At 43.3% G+C, this 18,280-nt stretch overlaps 2 pseudogenes; one reads left to right on the top strand and one right to left on the bottom strand.

Annotated features, from left to right (window-relative positions):
* Positions 1-1,324: 1,324 nt before the first annotated feature.
* On the bottom strand, positions 1,325-8,432 carry LOC129143269 (tigger transposable element-derived protein 1-like; annotated as a pseudogene).
* A 7,582-nt stretch (positions 8,433-16,014) lies between these two features.
* On the top strand, positions 16,015-16,647 carry LOC101059180 (polyubiquitin-like; annotated as a pseudogene).
* The last annotated feature ends 1,633 nt before the right edge of the window (positions 16,648-18,280 follow it).

Here is an 18,280-nt window from a genome sequence, read left to right as displayed (position 1 = left end):
ATATAGAATATATATTTTATATATTTTTTATATATTTTTTTATATATAGAATATATATTTTATATATATTTTTTATATATAGAATATATATTTATATATATTTTATATATATGAAATATATTTATATATATATTTTATATATGAAATATATTTTTATATATATTTTATATATGTGAAATATATTTTTATATATATTTTATATATATGAAATATATTTTTATATATATTTTATATATATAGAAATATATATTTCAATATATATTAAAATCCTGACCCCCAAATTGATGGTAATAGTAAATGGCAACTTTAGGAGGTGATTAGGCCATAAAGAGTCTTCATGAATTGGATTAGTGCCCTTGTAAGAGGCCTTAGCAAGGTCCCTTGCTCCTTCTGCCATGTGAGGATGCAGTGAGAAGACACCATCTATTAACCGTAAAGTTGACCCTCACCAGATATAGAATCCACTGGTGTCTTGATATTGGACATTCCAGCCTCCAGAACTATCAGAAATAAATTTTTGTTGTTTATAAGCCACTCAGCCGATGGTATTTTGTTATAGTCATCCAAATGGACTAAAGGGCACTATCTAATTCTTCCTTTAAAAAAAAAAAAGACAGGGTCTCTCTGTATCACCCAGACTGGAATGCAGTGGTGCGATCATGGCTCACTGCAGCTTTGAACTCCTGGGCTCAAGCAATCTTCCCACCTCAGCCTCCCAAGTCACTGGAACTACAGGCGTGTGCCACCACACCCAGCAATTTTTATTTTAATTTTTATAGAGACAGGGTCTCACTATGTTGTCCAGGCTGGTCTTAAACTCCTGGCCTCAAAGGACCCCCCCACCTCGGCCTCCCAAGGTGCTGGGATTACAGGCATAAGCCACCACACCCAGCCAGCACTATCCAATTCTATCCAGAGATTCCTAAATCCTCCCCAGACCTCAGCACCTCCCTTCCCTCCTTCAGATGCCTATCCATTATTCAAAGCATAAATAGATCCAAACAGTAAGTATTCCTTTTGAAATATTGCGCTAACTTCTGGGCCTCCCAGATATTAATGAATGAGTATTTGCTCAACTTTCTAAGAGTTTCCCTATGATTAAAGAAATGCCTAAAAGATAGGCAAGGTGTATCAGTGATCTTTTGCTGTGTGATAAACCACCCTTGAAATGGAGTGGTTTAAAATGACCATTATTTATTTGCTCGCAATTTTGGGGGTCAATAATTTGGACTGGGCTCAGCTGAGACAGCCCATCTCTTCTCCATATGGTGTCAGTCAGGCCGACTTTACATTTGCAATCTGTTGGCAGATCTCAGTTGGCAAGTCAGCTGGTGGCTGGATGGTCCCAGACAGCCTTGCTCATGAGTCTGACAGCTGGGCTGTCCATGAGAGCAACTTGCATCTCCTCTCTGGCCACTCCAGCAGGATAGCACAGCTTCCACCCATGGCAGCTGGGTTCCAAGAACGTGAGAATGGAGGCTGCAAAGTCCCCTGAAGCCTGAGCTCTGAAGTCACACATCACTTTCATCACACTCTATTGGTCAAAGCAAGTCACAAGCCTAGCCCAACTTCCATGAGTGTGGAAACAGCCTCCAGCCCTTCAGGAAAGGAGCTTCAAATAACGTGTGGCCAGGTTTAATTTACCACTCAATGTACTTGCAACTCTCCATAGTTAAAAATTGATAGCCAACGTAAATGCAATTCTCTAGCAGCAACAGCAACAAAACTTTCTATTGTACATACTGATCTTATAGGTACACGTATGTTAATTTATTTATGCAGGTGAAGATGTTGATGAGTTAGGTGGAGAGGGCAGGTATTTTTATTATTCTGCAATTTGAGGGATGAGACTACAGAACAAAATAAAAAGTTCTTGGAAAACAAATTTCCTTGTTTATTTCACAGAATATATATTTCAAGATAAATTAGAATTATGATTCCATGTAAGCCCAGATTACCTTTTCAAAATGTTATAGTGGTTGTCACAATCATGGCTGCATCATTCAGTCTCCCAAGGAACTTTTGGGGAGCCTTTTATTTTTTGAGATGGAGTCTCACTCTGTCACCCAGGCTGGAGTGCGATGGCACAATCTCGGCTCACTGCAACCTCCGCCTCCTGGGTTCAAGCGATTCTCCTGCTTCAGCTTCCTGAGTAGCTGGGATTACAGGTGCCCACCACTATGCCCAACTAATTTTTTTTTTTTTTTTGTAGTTTTTTAGTAGAGACAGGGTTTTACCATGTTGGCCAGGCTGGTCTCAAACTCCTGACCTCAGGTAATCCACCCGCCTCGGCCTCTCAAAGTGCTGGGATTACAGGCATGAGCCACCACGCCCGGCCTGGGGAGCCTTTAAAAATACCAATACCCCAGCATCACCACAAGAGATTCTGGTGCAATTGGTTGGGGGTATAAAAACCACTTATTTGATGTATGTCTGGCTTTTTTGGTTCTCCCCATATTCTACAAAGAATGGACCCTCTCTGAATCCTAGATTTGGGTCACCAAAGTTTTCTGACTTTTCTGTTGAGTTCCAAGCACAGCTTGGGTTCTGAGTCAAAATTACATTCCCTATGGTCATCTGATCCCAGAGTTATTTACCCAGGCCCTGATAAACAATCCTTCTACAATCCTTCTAAATCCTCTGTTTAGAGGCTGCAAAATGGTGGTGCACGGGCTGGAAAGATCTGAGTTTTGTTTGGCCTGTTACACACTGGTGGCCCAGGCAATGCATTTTTAACAGGGAGTGGGGAGTTAGGTGCCCACATTTATAAGTCAGGAGGTCTCACCTTGAGATCAGGGTTGAGGCTTCTCTTGTAAGTGCTGAAGAACTCAGAGCACGCAGCAGGGCTAACAGTCTCCAGTCAGCCTGAAGCGGTCAGCAGCGTGCAGCAGTTTTCTCTCTGGCTCCTTAAGGTTGTCTGTCTCAAGCCTGTCAGCATTTGAGTTTACACCCGTGGTCTGGCTCAATCCCAGTTACCATTTTATACCTGAAGATTGCGAGGCCCAGGATCTGGGGTGGAGGGGGAGCTGTTGAGATCTCTAGGCTGCACCTGGCATCACACATGCATTGGTTCATTTGCTTTTCATGTCAACCCTGGGAGAGAAGGCTCTACTAGTTCCATGTTACAGATGATGGAACTGAGTCTCAGATTTAGGAACTTGCCCATAGTCACACACAGCTGATTTAAAAAAAAAAAAAAATTGAGCTGATATTTCAACTGAGGTCTTGTGAGCCTCCAGCCAGAGTTCTTTGTGCTCCTCTGGAGCGATTCTTGCCACCGGCCATGATGACTGCTGTTTCTTGCCTCTTAGCTCTCTTTTCCCCAGCACTCTTTTTACCTCTGCATTAGTGCATACCAGCATTTCCTGGCTCCTCTCTTTCTCACCTCTTATTGTCTGACCCTGTCCAGGAACTTACAGTTCCCGATGCGTCCCAAGGCCCATATTTCCATATCATACACCATATTACAGTCATAAAATAACTTGTTCTGCAGCAGGAAGGGGTCCAATTACAGCCCATGTAATTGGCAAAAGAGCGTCATTCATCACGGTGGCCTTGGGATTGGTGGTCATCAGAGCAATTCCATTTGTTGGACATTTTCCTGTTTGTTTCAGCCATGGTTTCATCACAGTCCTTTACAGGTCCCAGTGGACCTGCTGGGACATTTCACAAGTTATCAAATACATGCATTAAGGATTGTTAATAGCAGCCAAGCAGCAGAAACCATGATGTGAGAATAAAATGCAATGTACAAAATGAAATTTGGAGTGACCGAGTGGAAAAGAAGGGATTATTTTTCTGCAAGCCACCCAATAAGCACAGAGCTAGGGCCCAGTGGGGTCGCTATCTTGTATGGAGGAAATCTTCTACATTCTATAAACCTGATAAATAATGTGACAGGAGTCCCATCACCTCGCTCCTTGAACCAATCTGTCCACGTTGCACGTCGGTTTTCTCTGTGCTATTAAAGAGGCGGCTGGGTTTTCTAGAGAGCAAATTTACCCCCGTCAGTTTAGGGAGACAAATAAGTTGGCCCCGTCTTTACCATTTAAGGCATAATTTGATTTATGTTTGATTAGTCAATATGCTTCCCACTACAGTGGGACATATGGAAACAATTTAATGGAAGTACAGAATTTTAGAATAGGCTAGAATAGGACAGAAGAGAATTTTCAAGGTGGAATATCTACTGCAGAGGTCTCATCCTGGGTACCCACCTGTCATCTGACTCACAGATGTTTTTGTCTGACCTACACAAGGTCTTGGTGAAAATATGACTTGGTTACTAATATTTAAAAATCGGGTGATTTGGCCAGGTTCCATGGCTAAGGCCTGTAATTCCAGCACTTTGGGAGGCCAAGGCGGATGGATCACCTAAGGTCAGAAGTTCAAGACCAGCCTGGCCAACATGGTAAAACCACATTTCTACTAAAAATACAAAAAATTAGCCGGGCATGGTGGCGGGCACCTGTAATCCCAGCTACTTGGGAGGCTGAGACAGGAGAATCACTTGAACCCAAGAGGTGGAGGTTACAGTGAGCCGAGATTGTGCCATTGCACTCCAGCCTGGGCAACAAGAGTGAAACTCCATTTCCAAAAAAAACCAAAATGAAACAAAATAAAACAAAATCAGGTGATTTTACTTTATTTAAATTTTATTTTCTAGCTTTTCTTTAAAAAAATACTTTACAATCTGACAATACAGCCCAGATTCCCTGTGACAAGAGTTGGCCAGTGCTGAGGAGTTCTGCCCCATCAGACAAAGAAGAGCTTCTCTCTGCAGGTTGTCCCAGCTCCACCAACACCTACCGTCCCCGCAACACTCAGCCCAGGGGGCAGTTGCCCATTTCGCTCATTTATATTTTACGCACACATAAAAAAATTCACATACCTAATGTCATACATTTAATTCAGTCAGCAGATATTTAATGGGGCATAGACTCTGTGCCAGACATTATTGAAGACACCAGGGATATAGCAGTGATCAAAATAAACCAAAATCCTGACCCCATGGAGTCTTCAGTCCAGTGAGAGACACAGATTGTAAGAAAAATCAGGAAAACCTATACAGGCCTACCTCACAGATATTGCAGGTTCAGTTCTGGACTACTGCAATAAAGCAAATATCATAATAAAGCAAGTCCCAGAAATTTTTTGGTTTCCCAGTGCATATAAAAGTTATGTTTACACTATCCTGTAGTCTATTAAGTATGCAATAGTATTATGTATAAAAATACAATGTGCATACCTTAATTTAAAATTTATTTATTTTTTTTTTATTTATTTTGAGATAGAGTCTTGCTCTGTCACCCAGGCTGGAGTGCAGTGGCACAATCTTGGCTCACTGTAACCTCCACCTACCAGGTTCAAGCCATTCTTTTGCCTCAGCCTCTTGAGTAGCTGGGATTATAGGCACCCACCACCATGCTCAGCTAATTTTTAAATATTTTTAGTAGAGACAAGGGTTTAGCCATGTTGGCCAGGCTGGTCTTGAACTCCTGGCCTCAAGCAATCTGCCTGCCTCAGCCTCCCAAAGTGCTGGGATTACCACCATGCCTGACCAAAAAATACTTTATTGCTAAAAATGTTAACAATCACCTGAGCCTCAGTGAGTTGCAATCCTTTCGCTGGTGGAGGACCTTGACTGATCAGGGTGGTGGTTGCTGAAGGCAGGGGTGACTGTGGCAATTTCTGAAAATAATACAACAAAGTTTGCCACATCGATTGACTCTGCCTCTCACAAAAGATTTCTCTGTAGCATGCAATGCTGTTTGATAGCATTTTACTCATAGTAGAACTTCTTTCAAAATTGGAGTCAGTCCTCTCAAATCCTGTTACTGCTTTATCAACTAAGTATATCAATTAGAATATTTAACATTCTAAATCCTTTGTATTCATTTCAACAATATTCATAGAATCATCACCAGAAGTGGATTCCATCTCAAGAAATCACCTTCTTTGCTTTTGTAACTCGTCATCTGTTAGAGTTTTATCATGAGAATGCAACAAGTTAGTCACATCTTTAGATTCCACTTCTAATGCTAAATCTCTTGCTGTTTCCACCACATCTTCAGTTACTTCTTGCACTGAAGTCGTGAGCCCCTCAAAGTCATCCATGAAGGTTGGAATGAACATCTTCCAAATTCCTGTTAATGTTGATATTTTGACCTCTTCCCATGAATCATGAATATTCTTAATGGCATCTAGAATGGTGAATCCTTTCCAGAAGGTTTTTAATATACTTCACCCAGATCCATCAGAAGAATCATTATCTATGGCCGCTATACCCTTATGAATTGTATTTCTTAAATAATAAGACTTGAAAGTCAAAATTATTCCTTGACCCATGGGCTGCAGAATGGATATTGTGTTAATAGGCATGAAAATGACATTAATCTCCGTGTACATCTTCATCAGAGCTCTTGGATGACTAGATGCATTGTCAATGAGCAGTAATATTTTGAAAGGACTCTTTTTCTGAACAGTAGGTCTCAACAGTGGGCTTAAAATATTTACTAAACCATGCTGTAAACAGATGTGCTGTCATCCAGGTTTTGTTGTTCCCTTTATAGAGCATAGGCAGAGTATATTTAACATAATTCTTGTGTGTGTGTGTGACAAAATCCCACATTCCTTTATGATTAAAACCCTCAGCAAAATAGGCATAGAAGGGACATATCTCAAGGTGATGAAAAGCCATCTATGACAAACCCACAGCCAACATTATACTGAACAGAAAAAAGTTGAAAGCATTCCCCCTGAGAACTGGAACAAGACAAGGATGCCCACTTTCACCACTTCTATTCAACATAATACTGGAAGAGCAATCAAACAAGAGAAATAAACCAAGGGCATCCACATCGGTAAAGGTCTTTACTGTTGCTGTTTGCTGGTGATATATGATCATATACCTAGAAAACTCTAGAGACTCATCCAGAAAGCTCCCAGAACTGGTAAATGAATTTAGCAAAGTTTCAGGATACAAGATTAATGTACACAAATCAGTAGCCCTGCTATACACAAACAGTGACCAAGCTGAGAATCAAATCAAGAACTCAACCCCTCTTACAATAGCTGAAAAAAAAAAAGAAAAAAAAAAACTTAGGAATATACCTAACAAAGGAGGTGAAAGACCTCTACAGAGAAAACTACAAAACACTGCTGAAAGAAATCACAGATGACACAAACAAATGGAAACATCCCATGCCCATGGATGAGTGGAATCAATATTGTGAAAATGACCATACTGCCAAAAGCAATCTACAAATTCAATGCAATCCCTATCAAAATACCACCACCATTCTTCACAGAACTAGAAAAAACAACCTTAAAATTTATATGGAATCAAAAAACAGCTGGCATAGCCAAAGCAAGACTAAGGAAAAAGAACAAGTCTGGAGGCATTACATTACCCAACTTCAAACTATACTATAAGCCCATAGTCGCCAAAACAGCATGGTACTGATATAAAAACAGGCCCATAGACCAATGGAAGAGAATAGACAACCCAGAAATAAAGCCAAGTACTTACAGTCAACTGATCTTCGACAAAGCAAACAAAAACTTAAAAGTGGGAAAAAGACACCCTATTCAACAAATGGTGCTAGGACAATTGGCAAGCCACAAGCAGAAGAATGAAACTGGATCCTTATCTCTCACCTTACACAAAAATTAACTCAAGATGAGTCAAAGATTTAGCATAATTCTTAAGAGCCCTAGGATTTTTGGAATGGTAAATCAGCACTAGATTCAACTTTAAGTCACCAGCTGCATTAACCCCTAAAAAGAGAGTGGGCCTGTCCTTTGAAGCTTTGAAGCCAGACATTGACTTCTCCTTTCTAGTTATGTAAGTCCTAGATGGCATCTTCTCCCAACACAAGGCTGTTTTGACTACATTGAAAATCTTTTTAGTGTAGCCACCTTCATTATTTGTCTTAGGTCTTCTAGATAACTTGCTGCAGCTTCTCCATCAGCACTTGCTGCTTCACCTTGCACTTTTATGTTATGGAGATGGTTTCTTTCCTTAAACTTCATGAACCAACCTCTGTTATCTTCAAACTTTTCTTATGCAGCTTCCTAACCTCTCTCAGCCTTGATAGAATTGGAGAGAGTTATGGTCTTGCTCTGGATTAGGCTTTGGCTTAAGGGAATGCTGTGGCTGGTTTGATCTTCTAACCAGACCACTCAAACTTTCTCCATATCACCAATGGAGCTGTTTTGCTTTCTTATCATTCATGCGTTCATTGGAGTGGCACTTTTAATTTCCTTCTAGAACTTTTCCTTTGCATTCACAACTTGGCTAAGGGGCACAAAATGCCTAGCTTTCGGCCAGTCTTGGCTTTCTACATGCCTTCGTCCCTAAAACTAATCATTTCTAGCTTCTGATTTATAGTGAAAGTTGTGTGACTCTGCCTGTCACCTGGACACTTAGAGAATATTGTAGAATTATTGGTTGGCCAATTTTAATATTGTTGTTTCTGAGGAAATAGGAAGGCCCAAGGAGAGAGAGAGAGAGATGAGAGAATGGACAATCAGTGGAGCAGTCAGAACACACATGACACTTATGGGTTAAGTTCATCATCTTATATGAGCACAGTTCATGGTGTCCCAAAACAATTACAACAGTAACATCAAAGATCACTGATCACAGATCACCACAACAGATATAATAATAATGATAAAGTTTGAAATGTGAGAATTACCAAAATATGATACAGAGCCACAGCGTGAGCACATGCTGTTGGAAAAATGATGCTGATAGACTTGCTCCACTCAGAGTTGCCACAAACCTTCAGTTTGTAATAAACACTGTATCTGTGAAGTGCAATAAAATGAATCACAATAAAACCAGGTGTGCCTACAGTACAACGAGTAGTAATAAGTACCATGGGGAAAACTAAGCAGGCAAAAGGGCAAGAGGGTACTGGAGAATTACAATTTTAAATAGGATGATGTGCAAGGTTTCACTAAGAAGATGAGTGGCATCTGAGCACAAGCCTTAAGGATGAGAGGGAGGGAGCCATAGGCATATCTAGGTGGAGAGCATTCCAGGCAGGACATGCAAAGGACATAGCATGTTAGGTCCAGGACTGGGACTTAAACAGGAGCCATAATCCAATTAGAGATGATGCCACTGGCCATAAACCCTAAGCAGAAGTTCCACGATACGCTTTTCCAGAACTCCTATCATCTGCCTTTTCATGGAAACCCAAAAAACTCTAAGTGAAAATCCAGATTTATGCCAAAGACAAAATGGAGAAGGACTATTCACTTAACTCAAGGCTTCACAATAGGATCCTTTTATTCAGGAAACTCCCCAGGCACATGTAAAATGGTTTTAGATTTAGAATTGTAACTCGCATGATTTTTCAGAAATCCATTTACCACACAAAGCAAGGAACCCCTACAGTGCTGATGCATTTAGTCTGATTTGGTCCTACTCCCTCACTGAGTCCTCAGGTATCCCCCATACCTTCTTTGCAAGCTGCCCAGCTAAGGTTAGAAGCCCTGACCCTCAGGGGAGGCCAGCACCAAGTGACGAGGTGAACTCCACAGTGGTGGGCTGCTGCTGCAAGAGGCGCTGGGTGCTGACTCCCCTGGCTATGGTTTCATCTACTGTCACAGCCACCCTGCCTGCCTCCCAACTCGTCCCAGCCCTCAGGGCTTCACTCAAAGCAGTGGGGCTGTTTCATTGGTTTTTATTAACATTTATTGTTTCTCAGATTCAAGAAAAATATCCAATTTGGAGGACTTAGAAAATCCGCAGAACAAAGAACTGTTTTTAAAACCTCCATAATTCTACCACTCAGAGAAAACCACTGGTGGCCACCCTGGCTGGCTGCTAATTACCGAAGTCACAGGAATTTAGATTGGCTGTCCCCTTTTGTGTCTCCAAAAAGCTTCTCTGCCATAATGCCATTCCCCTCAATATTGCTAGAAGCAAAGGCCTGGGTGTGGGCAGTTAGAGAGGTAGAAAGGATGGAAGTCAATTTAAATTGGCTAGTTCAATTCAAGTTGCAAATATCCATGTCTATAACCAGCTAGGGAGATGCCACACCTACAGACGGGGTGAGGGGGGTGGCTATATCTGCAGGCTCATCTTCAGAAAACTGGCTATATGCAGACGCTAGGTCTCTCCTGGGAAGATTGCGAGAGGGGGCAGTTGCAGCATGGTGCAAGATAGGAAAAGGACCCATCTCCCTCTCTCCCAAGGCCTGAGCATGCCCCTCAGGAACCCAGCCCTATGGCAAGGAGTGACCTTAGCACCTAGGGCTGTAAGTCCTGCTAGTGCTGCTGGTACCGCTGAAAAGTAATGTAGCAGTAACAGTGGGGATGTGGATGAGGGGAGGTGTCTATGACAAGTACAGAGGCAGAATGTATCAGTCAGCCATCGCTGCAATATGCCATTCCAAAATAGAGTGGCGTGGCCTAAAACAACAACCAATGAGTCTTACCTAGGTACCAGTAGGTTACCCATCAATTGGCTGATCTAGGTTAGGCTTAGCTAGGCCAGATTTCAAACTGCAGGCTGAACCCATGCCATCTCCATGTCTCTCTAAACCACTTTGGAGCTGTGGACTAGCTGGATTGTGTTCTTTTCATGGCAATAGCTGAAGCACAAGAGCACAGGCTCAATTCTGAAGCACATGTAAAGCTTTTGCTCACATCATATCTAATAACATCCAATTGGTCAAAGCAAGTTATGTGGCCAAGTCCAATCTCAGTGGGATGAGGCAATATTCTGCCTCTAGGAGGAGGAACTGCAAACCCACATGGCAATGGGAAACAGGGAGGGGTGAAGAATTGAGGACAAGGCACTCTACCACACTGATATGTCGAATTGTAATCCCCAATGTTGAAGGTGGAGCCTGGTGGGAGGTGGCCAGATCATGAGGGTGGTCCTTCATGAATGGGTTAGCAACATCCCTTTGCTGCTGTTCTCATGATAGTGAGTGAGTTATCACAAGATCTGGTTGTTTAAAAGTGTATAGCACTTTCCCCACCTCTCTCTTGCTCCTGCTCCCACCATGTGAGATGCCTTGCTCCCCCTTTGCCTTTGCCATGATTGTAAGTTTCCAGAGGCCTCCCCAAAAGCCAAGCAGATGCCACCATGTTTCCTGCACAGCCCGCAGAACTGTGCGCCAATCAAACCTCTTTTTGTTATAAATTACCCAGTCTCAGGTATTTCTTTACAGCAGTGCAAGGACATACTAATACACACACAGATGCTATGTAAACAGATATGGGCAACACTCGTATTCACAGTGATAAATAAGATTCCAGGGATTAGGATGTTGATACATCATTTTAGGGGGCCTTATTCATCAATGTGAATATGAGTGTTACCTTATTTGGAAAAAGACTCTTTGCAGATGTAATGAAGGATCTTCAGATAAAGAGATTATCCTAGATTAGCCAGGTAGACCCTAAGTCTAATGATAAATGTCCTTATGAGAAAGAGGCAGTGGCAGATTACACCTACCGAAGAGGAAGAGGTAATGTCAAGACAGGCAGAGGTTAGAGCAATGCCGCTGCAAGCCAAGGAATGCCTGGAGCCACCAGAAGCTAGAAGAGTCAGGGAACAAATTCTTCCCTAGAGCCTCTGGAGGGAACACACCTCTGCTGATACTTTAATCTTGGACTTGTAGCCTCCAGAGCTGAAAGAGGATACATTTCTGTTGTTTTAAGCCACCAAGTTTACAGAAATTTCTTATGTCAGTCACAGGAAACTAATATAATTGATAATAGTAATAGTATGTTAGTCCACCTGAAGATGCTAGAAATAGGCCCTCACTGGTCAACTATGAAGACTAATTGAAATAATTGAGAGATACTCATCATCTTTGCATACACTGAGTATAAGAATCTAGCAAAGACCTTCAGCTTGGACATGTAGGTACAGCACAGAGACTTAATCTACGAACAATCCCTTGCTGAGCTATTGGTCTGGAAAATTCCAGTTGCTTGAACTATTGGTCTGGAAAAATCCAGTTGCTTTTGTCCCTATAAATGGACAAAAATCCTGCCTATGGTATAATATTAAATCCGTATTGAGTGAATCTTGCATAGCAGGTAGTGTTCCAAACACCTAGGAGGACAGAGAGCTGGAACTCTGAGTATATAAGAGCCAGTAGCAGGAAGAGTGTGTTTTCTGCTTGCTAAAACATGCTAGTTCAGTGCTGTGGGACAGCATTTGATGGGAGTGAGCTAATGTTGGCTACTGTTACGTTGCAAAGAGAACTTAAGACTGGTGTGTGCTATGGTTTGAATGTGTCCCCTCCAAAATTCAGGTGACCGCAGGGCAACAATATTGGGAGGAAAAGCCTTTGGAAAGTAACTAATTATAGCTCTGCCCTCGTGAATGGAATTAGGTGCCCTTATAAAAGGACTTGACAGAGTTTGCTCCTCTTTGCCCTTCTTCCTCTGCCAGGTGAAGACACAGCACACCCCTCTGGAGGATGCGGCATTCAAGGTGTCAGTGTGGAGCAGAGGCCAGACCCTCACCAGGCAATGAACCTGCCAGTGCCTTGGTCTTGGACTTCCCAGCCTCCAGAACTGCGAGAAATTTCTGTTCTTTATAAATTACCCAGTCTCAGGTATTCTGTTATAGCAACACAAAATGGATTAAGTGTGTGACCCAAGCAGCTTAGATGAGTTCTACAAATGCCCAAGGGTCTCAAGAATCCTGGAACACTGGGACACCCTGTCATCACTCACCCTGGTGAGCAAGCAGATGCCCACTGTCAAGGTCTCCATGGTCCCTTGAGTCAGGTGGCTGGGTTACTCTCTTCCCAAGTGGGAGTCTGATGGCCTTTGCTATTGCTGGGAACACAGGTGCCTGGAGTCTTCCTCCCTGGTTTGCTACCAGCCTTTCCCCTCTGAGTCTCCCCAGGGAGAAACTCACAGGTCCATACTGCTTTCAGCCAGCCCCCTCTGTTGCCTTTCAGGTCTCTAGAAGCTGTTGTCTCTCAGATTCCACCCTCCTCCCCCATCCTACGCTCCTCTCTCCCCTCTTCCTCCTGGACCCCAGCCACAATCTTGCCCAAGACATTATGCCAAGAGACTTCCACAAAAGCTGAGGGCAGAGCTGTCCTCTGTCAACCTCACCCATAGGAGAAAGCACAATCATGTGGGCTAGCCCCCTTGGAGTGAGGAGAAGGGAAAAATTCTGGAAGAATATTTATACAATGAAGAAATTAAATTTTCCTGACACAGATGCAAAGTGCTTACACAGTGCTAGCTACACACTCCATGAGTCCTATTAACACCTGTCAACATCCATCAGGTCACACCGCCTATGAATGGTGTGTATGCATGGGCAACCACACATCTGTTTGGCTCAGTCAAACATCCTCAAAGCCTAGCAGAGTTCCTGGCACATGGTGGGCACTTAATAAACATTGTTCAAAAATAATTAGTTATTTCACAAATGAACATTCCAGAGTTTTCCAGCAACTTGTGCAAAGTTAAAGACATGATGAGATACAAGATCTACAATGTGGATAAAAACCAAACAGTTGCTAAAGAAAAATACAACTACTTATTTTGCTGACACCAGAGTGAAATCTCCCACATTTATCTTCATAGACATATTTTTATTCTTTCTACTTTTCTGCATTTTCCAAAATGTCTATAATGAGCAGACCATAATTGTATTTGGTGAAAAATAACTGGACCTTCTAAAAACATAACTCCTTCCACATGCACCTTTCCCACTACTATTTTTCCTGTTAATTTTGGAGACAGAGTGAAGCCTAAGTTTCCCCACATTGTATGCTCCTGCTTGGCCCAACTTGTTGGAACCTCATTTGTAGAAAGTGGAAGAAAGTAGATCTAAGAGGCTTCTAAGAGTAGTTAATTATTCTTTCTAATCCCTCCCAGAGCTCATGGGTGGTATGCCAGGGAAGCCTAAGTACTTCGATTCCTTTATTCATTCCCCCTAAGCTTCTGGGTAAGGGTAATTTTCCTGCTGTATATTTATATATCTCTCATAAATGAGAGATAAATGGAGTAAATGCCTGCAGTGGGGAGCAGTGAACGCCGTGAGTCTGCAGAGGAAGCAGTGAATCTGCACAGAAGGAGGACATTTGGGGCAGCATCTCATAAGCCTGCCCAGAGGATTGTATCCACTGGGCAATCCTACCCAGAGTTTGGACACAAGCCCTTGAAACTGTGTCTCTAGAGGGAGTTCTCTCAGGGATGGGGGTTCTGGGGGTTGTCACCATTTCAATGACATGAGGGGGTTGGCAGTGAAAACCAGACCTAAGGCAACTGTGCCAGCACCTTCCACACCATGGAGGTCCTCAGAGGGCATCTGGAGGGCTACACTAGGGTGGGAGCTGTTCCTTTTCAGGAAGAAGAATGCAGAGTTGCCAAGCAGCAGAGAGGGACCTGCCCACCTCAGCACCAACACGCCAATGCCCAGTATACCCCTTTGCAGCGTTCTACATTCTCCATTGCCCTTGTGAAGAAACAGGAGGAAGTAACTGACTCATCCATTGGCAGAAACATTTAGGTCACTACAAGAAAAATCTTCCTGACCCTGGCACAGTTGAGACACTGGAAGAGGCTTAGAGGATAGATGGTACGTGAATCCCAGGAGGAGGTGGAGATGAGACTTGTTGCTTATTCTGACTGAGGGAACTGAGCCACAGATGAGCCACCTGAGTGACAGGTGGGGTTATCCAAGGTGAGGGGCTGCACTGGAGACTGGTTGACTGTAAAGACATTAGAAACCCTGAGTTCAGAGGAGAAGGCAAAGCCAAAGAATGTATCAAAAACTGCAAGAGCTTGGAAGGCCAAGGCGGGTGGATCACGAGGTCAGGTGTTTGAGACCAGCCTGGCCAACATGGTGAAAGCCTATCTCTACTAAAAATACAAAAATTAGCCAGGCATGGTGGAAGGCACCTATAATACCAGCTACTCGGGAGGCTGAGGCAGGAGAATTGCTTGAACCCAGGAGGCGGAGGTTGCAATGAGCCGAGATCACGCCATTGCACTCCAGCCTGTGTGACAAGAGCAAAATTCCATCTCAAATTCCCAGCTACTCAGGAGGCTGAGGCAGGAGAATGGCGTGAACCTGGGAGGCGGAGCTTGCAGTGAGCCGAAATCGCGCCATTGCACTCCAGCCTGGGTGACAGAGCAAGACTCCGTCTCGAAAAAAAAAAAAAAAAAAAAGTGAGAGTACTGATTGTCAAAACACGAGAAAACAAATCAGGACATATTCAACTTTGAAGATATGGGAGTCAGGCATGAGCACGTAAGTCTGAGGACAGAGTAAGAAGTGCTTGGAGGCCAGGTGTGATGACTCAAGCCTGTAATCCCAGCACTTTGGGAGGCCAAGGCAAGTGGATCACCTGAGGTTAGGAGTTCAAGACCAGCCTGGCTAACATGGCTCCCTCTCTACTAAAAATACAAAAATTAGCCAGGTGTGGTGGCCCACTCCCAGCTATTCAGGAAGCTGAGACAGGAGAATCGCTTGAACCCAGGAGGCGGAGGTTGCAGTGAACTGAGATCACGCCACTGCACTCCAGCCTGGGTGACAGCGAAACTTTGTCTCAAAAAAAAAAGAAAGAAAGAAGTGCTTGGAGCCAGAACCAGCAGCACAGCAGCAAACAAGGACGGAGTTTGAATGTAAATACGTCAAGGAATGAATGAACGAGAGTTGGTGTCATGGGCATGGTGCTGGAATGTGCCCTGCCACGTAGCTTTTGTGCTCCTACCAAAGGCTGATGGGGGATAAATGGGAGAAATTTCACTCTGGTGTCAGCAAAAAAAAAAAGTTGTAGTTTTCTTAAGGAACTGTTTGGTTTTTATCCACAAATATTGTAGATCTTGTATCTAATCATGTCTCTAACTTTGCATGAAGACAGGGATTTATCCCAGCTTAAGGGCCAAGGGAAGAACCCGCATAGAAATAGCTCAGTGGTAGGGACGACTGGCTTTGTTGGGTGAGTATGTGGTGGTGTCCCTGTGGCTGGACATGACTGGTGTTTCGGAGCCTCGTCATATCCGCTAACAGGTCAAAATGCAGATCTTCGTGAAGACCCTTACCAGCAAGACCATTGCCCTTGAAGTGGAACCCAGGGACACCATCAAAAATGTGAAGGCCAAGATCCAGGATAAGGAAGGCATTACCCCGGACCAGCAGAGGCTCATCTTTGCAGTCAAGCAGGTGGAAGATGACCGCACTCATTCTGACTATAACATCCAGAAAGAGTCGACCCTGCACCTGGTCCTGTGTCTGAGAGGTGGTATGCAGATCTTCGTGAAGACCCTGACTGGCAAGACCATCACCCTGGAAGTGGAGCCCAGTGACACCATGGAAAATGTGAAGGCCAAGATCCAGGATAAAGAAGGCACCCCCCCACCCCCAGCCCCGACCAGCAGAGGCTCATCTTTGCAGGCAAGCAGCTGGAAGATGGCCGCACTCTTTCTGACTACAACATCCAGAAAGAGTCGACCCTGCACCTGGTCCTGCACTTGAGGGGTGGCTGTTAAGTCTCCAGTCTTGCATCCGCAGTGCCCAGTGATGGCATTACTCTGCCGTCTAGCCATTTGCCCCAACTTAAGTTTAGAAATTACAAGTTTCAGTAATAGCTGAACCTGTTCAAAATGCTAATAAAGGTTTTGTTGCATGGTTAAAAAAGAAAAGGAAAGAAACAGCTAAGTGTTGCAGGAAAGGCCTGGATCATTATTTCAAAAACTCCATTTCTCAGACTGCTTGTCCTTGAATAAACAATATCTCAATAAAATAATGTAAGGAGAAATTGTATACTATGGCCCCATCTTGGAGCTCCATAATGCACTCCAGTTTACGAAAGGCTCTGAGAGGAGCTACACCAGAGAAACCTGCTGAACCAAACACTTCCCAAATGGGTGGGACCAGCGGATTTCCCTGCCCCACTTTTTAAAAATTTCCCCCGTAAAACACCAATTAATACCTTATAGGACATGAGCCCTCCTCTGAATACACGTTGAAGAAAGCTGACCTTGGTCAATCGCCCTGATCAAAGGTAACACCTAAAAGCATTATATATATTCTCTCTCTCTCTTTCCTTCTTCACCTTCTCCCTCTTTCTTTTATTCAATCTCCCTCCCTCCTTTCTTCCTCTGTCTTTTCTTCATCTGGAAATTTTCTTTCATTTCTCTCTTCTTCTCCCTCACCTTCTCGAGCAATGTGCTAAGACTGCAATGCACTGGGACTTCCAGGGGTCACCTGGAAACTCCTTGGGCCTAAGAGCCAAGGTTCCACCTTAGCTGCAGCTGAACTGGTTTGCCCTCATCCCAGGAGCCATCCAGAGATTCCTATCTCAGCAATTTGCAAATGGTACTAAGGCCTCTGCACTGTTCTCAACAATGGCCCAATTAACTGCCAGTTGCATTTCACCAGCCGGAAGGTTAATTGGCTCACATGACAAGGATGGAGAGTAACCTGCACCCCATTAAATTGGTGTGCTCTCAGTACCATTCCACTGCGCTTTCTGCCCGTTTTCACATGTTCACGAAGCGTCCAAGAGACAAGTAAAAGACCCAGGCTTAAAGAAGAGGAATGGCTTCTCATTAGCGGTCCCATCTAGAAGCCTGCATTTTCTCCCTGTTCTCTGCCTCCCTCCCAGAGGCAAACGCAGGCAGTCATCACACCATTTCTGTGGTTTTAGATCCATACAGAAAATAATCAAATGCTCTGCACTTTTGTCATTTAATGGATTCACATTGTTCTAATTTTTTGGTGTCTGGTCATCTGTGGAAATACTTGCTTTTTATTTCTGAAAAGCTTTGGCTGAGAGGTTTTTTGGTTTGTTCTTTTAAAACACACACACACATTTATAGTCTCTAAGACTTCTCAGATAATTACCAGACCGCCGACTCTAACACGCTGTTTCATCATATTCAAACTGACTGCCCGGATAGAAATCCATATTCTCTCTCTTATTAAGAACCGATTTCCCTTGAGTAATATCTGCCCTGCTATTTTACTCTAGGTAATATTGATCTTCCCACTCTCCTCCAAAGCGCCTTGCAGAGTGCCAATAATGTTGTAAAAGAAACCTTTTATTAATGAACTCCCCACAGCTTAATTTTGTTTAGATAAGTTAAAAAAAAAAAAAAGACAGGAGAAAGGGTGCAACAGTTGACAAACTTTTATTTGCACCAAAAGTCTGGCCACCTGTGGAGTAGTTTATAGGGAGTCGGGGGTGTGGAGTGAGTGGGTGGCACTACTATAAACAAAGCTTCAACCAGCTGCCTGAGAGCTCTGAGTCACACAGAGCAAGCAGGA

Source organism: Pan troglodytes, chromosome 13 (genome assembly GCF_028858775.2).
Source record: "Pan troglodytes isolate AG18354 chromosome 13, NHGRI_mPanTro3-v2.0_pri, whole genome shotgun sequence".
Taxonomy (NCBI): Eukaryota; Metazoa; Chordata; class Mammalia; order Primates; family Hominidae; genus Pan; species Pan troglodytes.
This window is presented reverse-complemented; position numbering and strand designations above follow the sequence as displayed.